The 14,204-nt window shown below is 45.2% G+C and overlaps 1 long non-coding RNA gene across 2 annotated transcripts in view; it reads right to left on the bottom strand.

The window, feature by feature from the left end:
* Nucleotides 1–1,767: 1,767 nt before the first annotated feature.
* LOC123386200 overlaps nucleotides 1,768–14,204 on the bottom strand; it is a 34,764-nt gene continuing 22,327 nt past the window's right edge. For both annotated transcript variants that reach the window (XR_006599973.1, XR_006599974.1), the window contains exon 4: nucleotides 1,768–1,919. This is a non-coding gene — a long non-coding RNA (uncharacterized LOC123386200). The remainder of the gene's footprint in view (nucleotides 1,920–14,204) is intronic.

The raw sequence follows: 14,204 nt of genomic DNA, 5'->3' as shown, positions 1-14,204 counted from the left end.
GCATGAATGCATGTATGAGAGGTAGGCTGGTGGGTTAGAGGAGGATTAAGGTAATACACGGGACAGAGTTTGCCTATTGAAGGAAGAGCTCTGGAGACCCTTCCTGTGTGCTCAGAAATACAGGTCTCCTCATCTCCAGAGAAGCATTTTTTTAAGTAAACTCCACACCCAAAATGGGGCTTGAACGCATGACCCTGAGATCAAGTCTCATTCTCTACCCACTGAGCCAGCCAGGTGCCCTTCCCCGGAAACGTTCTTTTTTTTTTTTTTCCATTTCTTCCCCCCCCCCCCCCCCCAGGCACTGAAGGTAGACACCGAGTTATCTTGTCCACCAGTCTTATTTCCAGTGATGAATCCAATGTCTGGTATGAAACAGGTCCACCTGATGTCATTTTCTTCTGTTGTCAGCTCTTCCTGACACCAGCACTTAGGTAGCAACAAGCACTAGTTTAAGATCAAAGCAATGGCCTCCTTCAATCCTGAGCGACTGCGGTGATGAGCAGTCTTAGGGGGCATTCTTGCATTCACATCTCCTCCCCGAGACCCCCGGGCACTGCCTTAGACTGCAGCCGTCTTGCTAACACTTGTTTATTAGCCAATTAGGAGACAGAAGTCTCGACCACCTGAAATGATTCCATTCCAGGGAAAGGATTCCCGCGAGATACACGGTGCTCTGGAAGGGAAGGTGGGCAGAAGTTCATGGCTTTGTGAAAGGTCCAGTTGCCACAGTGGGTCCACATGCTATCTGCAGCACCTGTGGGCCCAGGAGGCAAGAATCCTGGACGTCTTCCTGTTCCTGAGACTGTCTCAAAAGCTAAAATCTTTCCCCCTTAGGGTCCAGGGGAGGTTTTGATGAGTCAGGACTAGCCCTCCTCCAGGAAATGAGTCATTCATTTAAGTCACCAAACACGGGGCAGCCGCGCACAGAGCCCAGATCAAAAGCCCAGATTCAACACCTGTGGTTCAAGATCTCATGCTGCATTAGCCAGGTGTCCTTGGGAAAGTAAAAATGCTGATTCTTTTTTTCTAAATTCCCTGTTAACAACAAGGAAACACACAACTACAACAGTAACAAAATACTAGTAACGTGTGTCCCATTGTCTCGAGGATTGTTGAATCAAGTAAGACATGGAACATGCTTCTCACAACCTGTGAGGCAGAATGCCAAGGTCATATGCTTTTTTTTTTTTTTACTGACTTTCCTCCTTTTTGTCATTCTGCTACTATTTTCAGCCTAACAGCTCAACAAAATGCCACCACCACCACGAAGCATTTTTTTATATTAGAGGAAAAATTTGATTTCTTACTCCCATACAACCCAAGAATATGTTTTTCAGGATCTTTAGCAACTGCTCCCGTAAGCTTACTGTCTTCCTTGATTTGAGTCTGTAATTGTCTCTCTCCATAGGCAGATGCTTCTCCAAGACTCAGATGTCTCACTTGTCCCTGTGGCGTCTGACCCAGAGGAGGGACCCCAAAATGATCTGTGGCTAAGCTTTATTCAAACTTGCATGAGCCAATGATAAATGCCATGAGATGCAAACCCAGAAACCATAGAGTGCAGCTCCATAAACATCTCTTTGTGTGACCCTGTGGTCTAGAAGAAAGACAACATTAGTATTTTATTGACTGTGTACTTAGACGAAGTCTGTTCTATGTTTCACTTGAATCATCTTGTTAGTGTTAACATTACCACTAAGTAGGCTATTGTTCATGTTTTTATTCAAAAAATTAATAACATGTTTAAAAACATTTGATTAAATCTGAGCATAAGTATCCTTTGTCTGTCTTTCAGATGACAAAACAATCATTCACTCAATCAATGAATATTTATGGTGGACTTGCTTCTCACCAGACATTGGATTCATCACTGGAAATAAGACTGGTGGACAAGATAACTTGGTGTCTACCTTCAGTGCCTAGGAGGGGGAAGAAATGAAAAAAAAATACGAACAAAAAAAATCAATAAAATGATCACAACTTGTGATAAGTTCTTTAAAGCATGAAGTACCGTGGCAGAGAAAAACAATGAATTCAAAGAGGGTATCTCTGAACAGATAGTTAAGCTTAGCTTAAAAGGCTGAGGAGGGACCAGGCCACAAATCGAAGAAGGTAGAATATTCCAGGCAGGGGGAATGGCACATAGGAAGACCTCCAGGTATGAAAGAGCCGAAGCATATTCAGAGATCAGCACACAGATTCATGTAGCTGCAAGGTAATAGATGAGGAAGGAATGACATGAGGTGAGTTTGCAGAAGTGTCCAGAGGTCACTTTGCACAAGGAACGTATGGGTAGGTCATGGAAAGAATTTTTAGCCCAAGCTCAACGGCAAGGCATCAGTGGTGATTATCAGGGACTGCCGTGGTCTGATGATATCTCAAGGTCATTCTTGCCACCATGAGGAGGATGGACTGAAGAGTCTATCTATGAGAAGAAGTGAGGAGTCTACCATGTATCATCTGGCCAGGAGATGATGGAGGTCTTTCTGGACTGGTTGTGGTTGCAAAGGAAATGGAGAGAAGTGGAGGAAATTGAGAGACATTTTAGGATTAGAGTTGACAGCACTTGTTGATGGGCTGAATTTGAGAAATGGAAGAAATGAAACACTAGCAACAACTCCTGGGTCTTTGTCTGGGACAGTTGAGTGGTTGGCAATGTGTTTATTACATTAAGGCAAACTAGAGAATAGTTTTTATGGATGAGGAGGTTCCACTTGGATAAGTTCTGGGTGGGTAACTTACCTGAAATCTTTTCCTTGCTGTATTCTCAATGCAACACCTAATGCACAATACATGATGAGCAAGTGTTTATTGAATGGAAGAGCTGGTCTAGAAGATTCCAACTAGCATTTGGGCATGCGAGTCTAAGGTTTAGGTTAGAGATACAGTTTAGGTCAGAGATTAAAAATTGGGAATTCATGAGCATTTATATATACATAAGCCATGAGGGGTAAAGTAAATCAAATAGGCAGAGATTATACATGTATAAAAAGCTTAGGACTGAGACCTGAGCACCAGCACTTTTTAAATAGTAGGTAAAGGAGGAGGACTCAGAAGAAGCCAGAAGGACAGAAGCCAGGGTGATAGAGGAGGGGGACAGAAGCGAGCGACAATCAGGAAGTCAAGAGAGGAGAGTTGTTAGGTGAGTGACTGTGTCTACAGGCTCTGAAATGAAGACAGAGCATTGTCCACCAAATGTAAATGCTTAAAACACTAGAATCACATGAATTCCTTTTGACTGAACATTCTTTTGGTTTTACGATATGCTGATTATCACAAATGGTAAAAAGCCTAATAATCCCTGAATTACAATTCAGGGAAAGATTAATAACCCACGAAAAAACCCTCAGTTATGGTAATAACAGTAGTCATCCCCAATGCCCTGGGGTGATACAGAGGAATCTGTTTGAGATCAAAAGCCAGGCAGACCGAGGGTCAAGTTGCAACCTGACCGCTTCCACATGGTTGTGCTGGGGCTAAAGTCTTAGTAAATATTAAACTCCTTGTCCACTGAACTTTGATGATAAAGCATAATATCTCGCTTGCTTGTTCACAGAACAGTGACTAGAATCACAAAAGCTAAAGTGTCTGATAAGATTTTGAAACTGGGGGCATACATCGCAAATATTAAAAACCATTTACAATCACAGGAAGCAGTGCATCCTTGTTCCGTCATTCACTCACTTGTCCAATATTTAGAACACCCCAACTTCAGGCAGACCATAGGACAAGGAGCAAGGCATAATCACTACCCTCACATAGCTCGTAGTTTGGTGTCTGTTCTCCATTTTGTTAACTTACACCCTAAAAGAAGCATCCTACGTTTTTGGAAAATGCGCACAGAGGGGAAGCGGTAATAAGGCACAAAGATAACATTAAATTTGAGCTGACATGATGCCCCAGGCAGTTGAAAACATTAAGATGTATAATCCACTGGGAAACCACCTTTAATAAAATAAATGCCCCATATGTTTTCACATAGGGCTTAGCATATTCTTCCAGACCAGCTCTTGGTTTTAGAGTTATTGCCCATTTCCAGCTAAAGCATGATTGCTACCCTGACAAGATCTGTGTCTCATTCAGAGTCTGCACAGTGCTCTCTAAACGTTTTCTACATTGAATGAATTTTCCAGAGACGATGGATCTTGAAGCTAATCTTGGGGCTTCAAGTTGTGGGGGGAGAAAGACATTTCTTTTTTTTTTTTTATTTTTTTTTCAACGTTTATTTATTTTTGGGGGGACAGAGAGAGACAGAGCATGAACGGGGGAGGGGCAGAGAGAGAAGGAGACACAGAATCGGAAACAGGCTCCAGGCTCTGAGCCATCAGCCCAGAGCCTGACGCGGGGCTCGAACTCACGGACTGCGAGATCGTGACCTGGCTGAAGTCGGACGCTTAACCGACTGCACCACCCAGGAGCCCCGAGAAAGACATTTCTAAGCCCCTTTAAGAGCTCGATGCATCCTGTTAGGTGAAGGTCAGAAAACGAGCCACTATAAGGAGAAAAAAATCTAAAGAATCTTGATTGAGAGTGAAATTTCCCCAGAGGAGAAATTCAGTGGTGGAGAAACCCAGAGGGTTCTCTTCTTGGTTCAGCATCTGTTTACGGAGACAATGGCCCTCAGCTGCCATCCTGAATGGAGCGAGCACATCATGGCTCAGCAGCCACTCAGAGTCGCACGATGAGCCAGACAATGACCGGCATCTCTCTGCCAGGGATTGGAGTGGTCCCCAAGGACGTCCTTCTGGAAGGTATGTACTAGGTGCACAAGGTGTGAGAGGTTGGAGGAGCCACTTTAGAAGACGAGAACCCTGGAGGCCTTCAGGCCAGTTCTGCAGTATTGACTCTTATTCGGGAAGTTTCTCCCAGGGTACATGTGGCTTAAAGAGAGGACAATCCAGGAGACTGTGGTCATCACCCTCTGCCACCCCAGAACTGCGACATTGCCAGATTTGTGAGAAAGGAATCTGGGAAGTCCTTACTCTTGGCAGAGAAGCTCCTATCTGGAGCCCAACCCATCCCACCCCTGCCTTTCAGAGATGTGAAGTCCCCTGCAGAGCAGCTGCTCTCGGCCTTCAAGTGCATGCAGGTCCACAGGTTCCCTCTCCCTGGCTCTACAGAAGCAAGGTCATGACTTCCAATCTTTGGTATATATAAGAAACATCTGGTCCTCTAATATTAAAAATGTAGATGCTTAGGCTTCAGCTCCCCCGCAGTCTGGAATGAGTCCCTGACATCTGTAATTTAAGTAACTCTGGCTCTGGGCCCTGGATGACACTTAGAGCAGATGGTGAGGACATTAAGAGCTCAAGCGCCAATGTTAGAGTACTTGAGGCTGGAGTTCTATTCTACCCATACTTGTTGGGTGACCTTGGGCAGCCATTTCGACTCTGCACACCTCAGTTTCCTTGTCAAAAAAATGGGGATAATAGTGGTGTCTACTTCATAAACGTTTTGTGAATACTAAATATGATAACCCTGCAAAACATATATCCGAACATGTGTACTACTTACTAAGAGTACGTAGTAAATAAGCAGACATTATTAATATTACATTAAAAAGATAAACAAAAATAGCCTCTCATCCTAACAGTCTCCCAGCGCAACCCTGCAACGCTTGATTCAGAGAGTGTTTTTATTTTTGTATTTCACGGGGCTGACTTCATGAGAACTGGGCTGGCCTCCCAGGGGATCCATTCAGTGGAGTTGTGCCATGGTGGGAATACCGTGCATTTGGTGGTCCTGTAGTATCTGCAGCAGCAAGGTCACCGGCATCATTAAATCCATCGCGGGGTCGATGCTAAGAATTGAATGAATGTCCAGTCATGGCAGGGTGCAAAGACAAGTAAAAGAACCTCCCCGTCACTGAAACCAACTTACATGAGGTTCGATGATGCATGTACGCCTTCATTCATTCAATAAGGATGCCCTGAAGCCTCTCCATGTACATGGTTCTATGTACCAACAGCTACACGATGAAGCAGGCGGCCTCGAATGGCATAGACGAAAAGCAGTTTTCTGTTCTGTGTAGGAACGTGGAGTTTCATGGTGGGCGTTGGAGGACAGGACAGGTCAGAGGACAGCTGAATTCTTCTGGATGCAATTTTGTGAAATGTCACCTCGTGCCACTGAAGTGAAAAAAAAGGATTTGGGGCACCTGGGTGGCTCAGTCGGTTAAGTGGCCAACTTTGGCTCAGGTCATGATCTCACTGTTTGTGAGCTCGAGCCCTGCATCGGGCTCTGTGCTGATGGCTCGGAGCCTGGAGCCTGCTTCCGATTCTGTGTCTCCCTTTCTCTCTCTGCCCCTCCCCCACTCACACGCGGTCTCTCTCAAAAACAAATAAACATTAAAAAGTCTTTTTAAAGAAGTATTTTATTACTCGTGTATGAGAAGACTTTTGTTCCGTTTTTAAAAAATTGTGGTGTGGGAAAGAAAAGTGGAATGGTGATTCGAGGCTCTTTAAAGAACTCGCGTGATGGGTTCAAGATGGCAGGCGGAACTGCAGTATTTTACTGCTCACACACACAAAAAAATCTCACAAATGCCAGGGAAGGCAAGAAAACAGAATGAACCCACAAAACTAAGCAAGAGTGCCATTAGCAGACTAGAAACATTGAGCCACCTCTGAAAGATCAAAAGCAGATACAGAGGGTAAAACGGGGCGCACACACACACACACACATGTACACACACACTCGTACGCACACATGCACAAGTGTGTGTGTGGACACAGAAACACTTAAGGTGAACTCTAGGCTAGAGTCAGAAGAGAAAGGGATGGGTGGAAACTCATGCGCAGAAATACAAGAATATCGTTCCAGGCAGAAGAGATGATTGTGCGTAAAACCCAGGAGTGAACCAGGCCAGGTGCATTTGGGAAAATAATGAAGTGTCTAAACTGATTGGTGTGTTGGACCCTCTGAAATGTCCCACTAGAATCACATTCTGTACCCCTGATGTGGTATTCACAGCCCTCCACACACTATCCCCAGGATTCCCTTCACATCCGATTCGTCAATTTATCTCCCCAACTACTCTCAGTGTCCCAAATGTGCTGGACCACTGGTCATTTCCAGGAAGAAAGTCCATATGGTCTGGACTCTTGCTGTGCCCTCATTGGGGTGACACTCCCACCTCTCTCTTTGAAAGGGTCTTCCTTCAGGTCACATCCAAAGGCCACCCCTTCCTGAAGCCAGCTGCAATGGAAACATCCCTTCTATATAGGAACCTAGCATTTTGTACCTCCACATAACTACTGATGACTTCTGCTAGCTACATAATTTCCTTGCCTGTGTCTTTATTTACCCAGGACATTGTGAACATCTTGAAAAGAAGGACTGTGTCTCTCTCAGCACTTTGCACATAATAGGGGCACACAGAAAAACGTCTAGAATTGTAGCAGCTACTTGCTAAGTAAATGAATAAACATTAAATAGTCTGCATGTGACATGCTTTTGGAATGTACAGGCTGGAGACTTGTCAAAGAGGCCTTGGGGCACCTGGGTGGCTCAGTCAGTTAAGTGTCCAACTTCGACTCAGGTCATGATCTCGCGGTTTGTGGTTTCAAGCTCCGTGTCGGGCTCTGTGCTGACAGCTCAGATCGGGCAGACTGTGGCAGATCGGGGTGACGTTTGAAAAATCTAAGAGCAGTCAGAGTAGAAACAGTGGAGCACCTAGAACAGGCACCATGCCAAAATCTACCCACATGGTGAATTTATGTTGAGAAGGATGTTTCAAAAGGTGGGCCAAAGTTAAGTATTTGTTCCCAAATGAAACAGAAAGGGGAAGATAACCTGCAAATAGAAATACACAATAGAGCAAAGCTGGCAGGAAATGCAACTTGAAACATGGCTGTTTCAATGGCTCCATGTAAAGCCAAGTTCAGGAACAAATTCCCTTTACAACATGGCCCTTGTTAGGTACTCAGTTTTAATTAAGTAGGGAGACAAAACACAACACTAACATGTGAAAGGTAGGCACGCCGTGGGAAAGGCATCTGATCTGGAGCCAGGCTTGTTTATGGTATTCTTGTCAATATGGTTGTCATCTTAGTGCTCTGTTTATTTTTAAACCCAGGCTTTGTTTTGTATTATCTGCAAGAAAAGCAGTCGTTTCCAACGAGGTTTGGAGACAAAGTATTCATTGAAAATGCTAAATATACCAGGCAAATTAAATTTTTCCTGAGAATTTGCCCAACCAGGCGCCTGAAAGGATAGTTTATAAGGAAAGGCACAGTCCAAAAAGAATGGTCAAAATGGCCCATTTGCACATAGGGTATCCCATCAGATAAAACTTCAGGGTAGGGAGGGGTTGGGATTGCCTTTGTGAGAATGATTTCTGAAGAGGTGGCATCATATAAAGAAAGCCAAGCCGGGCTCTGCTCTCCTGAGTGTGATCTTGGAAGAGTCACCTCACATTTTGAGCCTCAGCGATGACATGGTTGATTGTATCTCCACCATGGATAAAATAATCCCTCACCTGCTGAGGTCCCAGCACCATTCTGAGGAAGAGAATAGAACATGTGGGGAAAGCTCAGAAAATTGTGGAGAGAGGTGACATCTGTCTTTCTGGGTCTCAAGTGACCTCAGTCTCCAAAGACACCACTGTCCTTCCTCTGGAGATGATGTGCCTGTGTCCCAGGGAGGTCCTAGGTCTGTGTGTTGCTTAGGGAAGCATGCGAGGCAGAGATCAGAGGAGAGAGGTGGTCCTGACACATTTCTTGATATGTACTGTGCAGTGCTGTCCCAGCTTCCACCTCCTCCCTCTCCAGTGAGCCCCAGGGCCTATGGTGACCAGGAACGAGAAGAAATCATTTTGATGACCACTAGCACATACTACCCTGTCTGTGATGGGGTTTTATCACTTGTCTCAAAACACCAAAATTGTCATAGCTTTTCTGGGAAATCAGATTTATAGTAGATGATAAACTTTATGTCTCTGAAAATGTCTACTCTCACTTGAGTATGAGAGCAGAGACACAAGAATAGTGCCTTTCCCCCTCTTTCCCTCCCTCCTTCTTTTCTTCCTCCCTCCCTCCCTCCTTCCCTTCTTCCTTCTTCCCCTCCTTCCCTCCTTCCTTCCTCCCTTTCTTCCTTCCTTCTTTCCCCCTTCCCTCCCTCTCTCCCCCCTTCCCTCCTTCCTTCCTTCCTTCCTTCCCTCCAGTCTACCTCTCTTCACTGAACATCATTTGGGGGCCCACCACTTTCTGTGATGCTGTGAATCCCCACATTCACTTCCCTATTGGCTCTCCAGAAGCTCCTCACCTCCTAAGTCTAGATTACTTCTCACCTCCGGCCCTGCCTTTCACACTGCCAAGCTCCACATGATATGATCTGTACTTTCTACGTTCTTTTCACCCCAAGACCTTGTTGATCACCTCTTCCCCAATCTGGTATAAATCCTACATCTCCAGACAAACGGTACCTGGGAAAGGGTCATTGTCTGATAAAATCCCAATCCAAAGTCCCTTCCCTTTGGCTTCATGGAAGCATATGGCTTACAGGCAAGAGAATGGTCTTTTTTTTATGTTTATTTTATTTTTGAGAGAGAGAAGGGGAGGGGCACAGAGAGAGGGAGACACAGAATCTGCAGCAGGCTCCAGGCTCTGAGTTTCCAGCACAGATCCTGATGGGGGGGCTTGAGCCCACAAACTGTGAAATCATGACCTGAGCCAAAGTCGTACACTCAACCAACTGAGTCACCCAGGTGCCCCGAGAATGGTCTTTAGATTCAGATCAAATTCCCATTTGGTCACTTCTAGCCATGTGATTCAAACAAGGTGGATCATGCTTCCAAACTCCAGAGAGCATTTTGTGGAGGTGTTCTGATGACCAAGCAGGGTGACTATCCATGCCATTAGAGTTCCCAACAAATAAAGCAAATGTCGAACGACACGACATCAGCAAGAGCAACAGGAAAAGGGGATGCAGAGGAATCATAAGCACGGTTGCACATAATCAACAGAAGCAGGAACCCAGGAAGCAGCCCAGCAGCACAGAGGGCTGAGCAGGGAGGTAATAATGGTGACGAGTGTGGAGAAGATTGTGTTGCATAAGCAACTACAAGCCTGAATCTCAGCTCAAACCCTCTACCTGTTAACTGCAGGGCCCCAGCAAGTCATTGAACTTCTAGCTGGCTGCCTCAGATCCTCCTAACTCAGCCCAGGCCTCTTGGCCTCACGTGGTGGGTGCGATGCTGGCCGGAAGTGATGGGAAGGGGTGCATGCAAGCCGGGCAGGGCTGTGCACCTGCCCCACCATGCACTTCCTTAGGTCATCGGCTGCCCTCGTTTCCTTTCCTTCTTTCTTCCAAGGACCTCGCTCTTGTGTGCAAGCCTGCACTAGAACCTGACCCCCGGCTTCCTCCGAGCGAGTTTTCTGATACGTGCGTGGCTAACCCGCAATGCCAGAGCAGGTGGCACAGAGAATGTCTCCCAGGGCACAAGAATGGCCTGCGATTGGGTGGGTGGAAGAAATGGGGAAGCTGTTGAGAAAAGAGAATTAAGGGTGTTTGATTCATCACAAATTAGGCTGCTCATACACACCTCTTCGGAAGGCTCCTGACACCAAGTCTACCGACCCTTTCACGCGCTGTAGAAACACAGCACCTGCCACGTTCACATGAGATGTTCCTCCAATAGAGCAAGAAGGAACGTTTAACCTCCAAATGCTTCGCGCTATTGGGTTTTCCTAATATTGCCAGCGTGGTTATGAGGAGCGTTGTGTTTTATTTTCAACTCGGCATGCGCTAGGGAATTGCTCTTACGTGATAACAGCTCTGCCTCTCTCGGGAAGTGCATCACAATTAAACTTCATGAGAAGTTTTATGTGGTTTTGATACGGCATCCCCCTTCTGAATGCCCCTCTAAATGCATTTCTAAATCTGCAGTCGACACCCATTAGCTCCGAGCATGGGGGAGAGCCGTCCATGATTAATAAAAAGAACAGCTTGCGTAACAGCATTCGTGAACGTGCGCTGCATTTTACAGTATCTCAGTTAATTACTGATTGGTAGTTTTAGAAGGGGAAGAGATCTCATGGGTCATCTACTTCACCGCTCCCTCCCCCGTCAAGAAAAAGAAAACCAACACCCAGAGAGGGTGGGGAAGAAAGCGCCGAACCAGCATGACGCAGGTCATCGGGAGCAGAGACCAGGCAGAACTCAGACCTGAATGCCAGACCAATTCGCTACCTTGAAGTCGAGATTGGAAACCTTTCCCAGGACATCCCAGCTGGGGGTCTCGCCTTTAACCTTGGGGCCCTGCCCTACTCAGTACCTGATCCAGCATCATCCATGGGTACTTGTAATATCTGCCTCCAGGACAGACAAGCTTCTGGTTTTGTCTCCATGCCTAGCTCTCTCATTCTCTAGATCCCTCCTGTATCCCCCGAGGCTCTACAGTCCTTCCATAACAGAATTGATTGGATGCAATCATGTGCTCTGAGTTTAATATCAGCTTAGACTTCCAGACCCTGCCAGGCAGATGGGTCTTCCTTAGAGAATCTCCCACACCTCTGCAGATACCGTTGGATTCCATTTGCACAGCCTCTGGAGTTGGGACAGTTCTCTACAGTTCCTTTTCTCTCTTTTGCTGGCTTCCTATCTCTTTGCACTCTAGTCATCACTCCTCAAGCCCCCACCAACTCAGGTTGTGACATCAACACTTATTCGGGTCAATGGTGCTTGAATAGAGTCTTAAAATTCATAATTGATTTTGGAAACGTACCAGAGAGTTGATGGGAGACTTAACACTACATGTTCAGCCATCGTACCATTTCTTCTTTCTGTGCTCATTCGTCCTTGCCCTCCTCCTTTGTGGTTAGGCACAATTAATTGTGGATAATGATATGTACGTCTTCCAAATAAGGAAGTTAAGATCTCTCATGTAGGATATTCCCGTCTCTCAGGGCCCTTGGAAGCCAATTATTGAGATGTTGGGGTCCAAGATGCAAGGACGTTTGTTCCCTGAGTCACTAGATGGAGAGAGCCCTGCTAACCCTCATCACATTTTGCACGAGGAAGAAATATGCTTCCATTGGGCTAAGCCATTCAGATAGAAGGTTTCATTTCTTTTTTTTTAATTTGAGAGACAGAGAGAGAGAGAGAGAGCAGTGGAAAGGGTGGGCGGGTGGAAAGAATCTTAAACAAACTCCACGTTCGGCACAGAGCCTGTCACAGGGCTGCATCCTAGGATCCTGGGATCATGACCTGAGCCAAAATCAAGAGTCAGACGCTCAACTGACTGAGTCACCTGGGGCGCCCCCTGCAGGATTCTTTTCTTAGTGCAGCATGGCCACGCAGCCCGGCCTCTGCACACCCCCTAAGTGATGTTGTTCCTCATGCCCCATTCTCAGTTTCCTTATCTTCCTTCATCCTCTTCCTGGATACTCCTACGAGCTCCCCCATCCCAAGCCCCTCAGGGTGCAGAAAACACACAAATCTAATGCAGGTTCTGCTTTTGAGCCTCAGACATCGACATCCAACAATCTGGCATCCATTAGGCAACTAAGTCAACTTGTCCGAAGCTAAACTGACCACCTCCCCTGACCCTTTCCCATTCTCTCTTGGTAGATTACACTACTGGTTTCCCCTGTATTATATAAACAAAAATTCGGACATGTCATTCCCCCTTGTCTCCCTGTCTCCCCCAAAGCACCAAACCTACAAGTTCTGCCTCTGCCGGAGTTCTCAGAACCTGCTCCTTCCCATCTCCACTGTCTCCTGTCCTCATTTCTTTCATTGTCTCTTGCCTGAATTCCAATAACAGCCCTTCGTCCGGTTTTCCTTACTCCAGCCTTGTTCACTCCTGAGCACACTTGTGTCACAGGCTACCACAGACGGAGCTATCTGCTCCTTTCCAGAAGTCCTGCAGGGCCCCTCTTATCCTTACCTGCTCTGCAGAGTTCTCAAGGCACTTCATGGCTAGATCCAAGTCCAGCAAAGAATGCCGCCGGAGTGCCCCTCTGAAACCAGACCCTCTGCTGTCCAGTTAGATCTCACCTGGGAAAACCACTGGCCCTCTCTGGCATCATTGTCCTCATGTAGCAAAGAGAATAAAGAATGCTCATTTTATTGGGTGGTGATGCTGAGTGAATCCAACCACTCATCGTCACATAACTATTGCTCAAAACACGGCAGTCACTATAAAATTTTATTGATAATGAAAAGGATTGCTATATTACTATATATTGGCCACCTGTGAAGTGTCAGCACCTAGGCTAACCCCTATCTACACCAATGGCATCTCATTTAATTTCTCTGACACCCCCACTTGGCCTTACATGCACCGAGGATAAGCAACTTGTCCAGGAAAACACTGGTAGTAAGTTGCAGGGCTGAGATTCAAACCCAACTCTATAGGATGGGATCTTTGGTGCTCTTTGAACTCCACCAAGGCGAGTGGATCAAGGAGTAAAATATGTTACCACCTGATATCCAGAAACAGAGAAATGGCTTAAAGATAAAATAGGTCATTTATATAATGTTACTGTACAGGGTTTCCTCTTTATACACTTCCAAGAGGGACACATTTGCATAGAATGCATTATGCATATAGAGCAAATAATGTTTGCTGGCCTATCCTACAACCACTAAAAATTATATATACAGAGAGAAATGTATAATTACAATTATATATAAACATGTATATATATAATTGCAATTATATATATATACATGTGTATATATTTAATTGCAATTATATATATATGTTTATATTATATATAATTATAATTACTTTATAATATTGAAAAAGCTTGTATCATAGCATAGTGATTAAGGGCACAGGACTCAAGAATCAGATGACCTTGGCTGCAATCAGCGCTTTAGAAGCATATGATTGTATGACCTTGAGCAAATCACTTAACATCTATAAGTAAGGAAATGATAGAACCTATCAGATAGGTTGTGTTGAGGACCAAACAACCAAGACAGCATATGCATCGTCCTTAGAAGGTTCCACATCAGTTTTGCTCAAATGTTATCCTCCTCGTCCTCATCATCATGATCGCAAGCGATAAAAATCAGGAAACAAAATTGAACTTGTTTTATAAGTTAACCTATATGAAACAACCTGGAGACATAAATAACACCGGGAGAAAATACACTCAGGTGCTAGCAATGGGTCCCTCCAGCTTGTTTAATTAGGAGTAATTTTTCCTCCTTATCTCTGCAAATTTTTAATGATTACTATGTGTCATTTTTAT

Source organism: Felis catus, chromosome B3 (assembly GCF_018350175.1).
Source record: "Felis catus isolate Fca126 chromosome B3, F.catus_Fca126_mat1.0, whole genome shotgun sequence".
Classification (NCBI taxonomy): domain Eukaryota; kingdom Metazoa; phylum Chordata; class Mammalia; order Carnivora; family Felidae; genus Felis; species Felis catus.
This window is presented reverse-complemented; position numbering and strand designations above follow the sequence as displayed.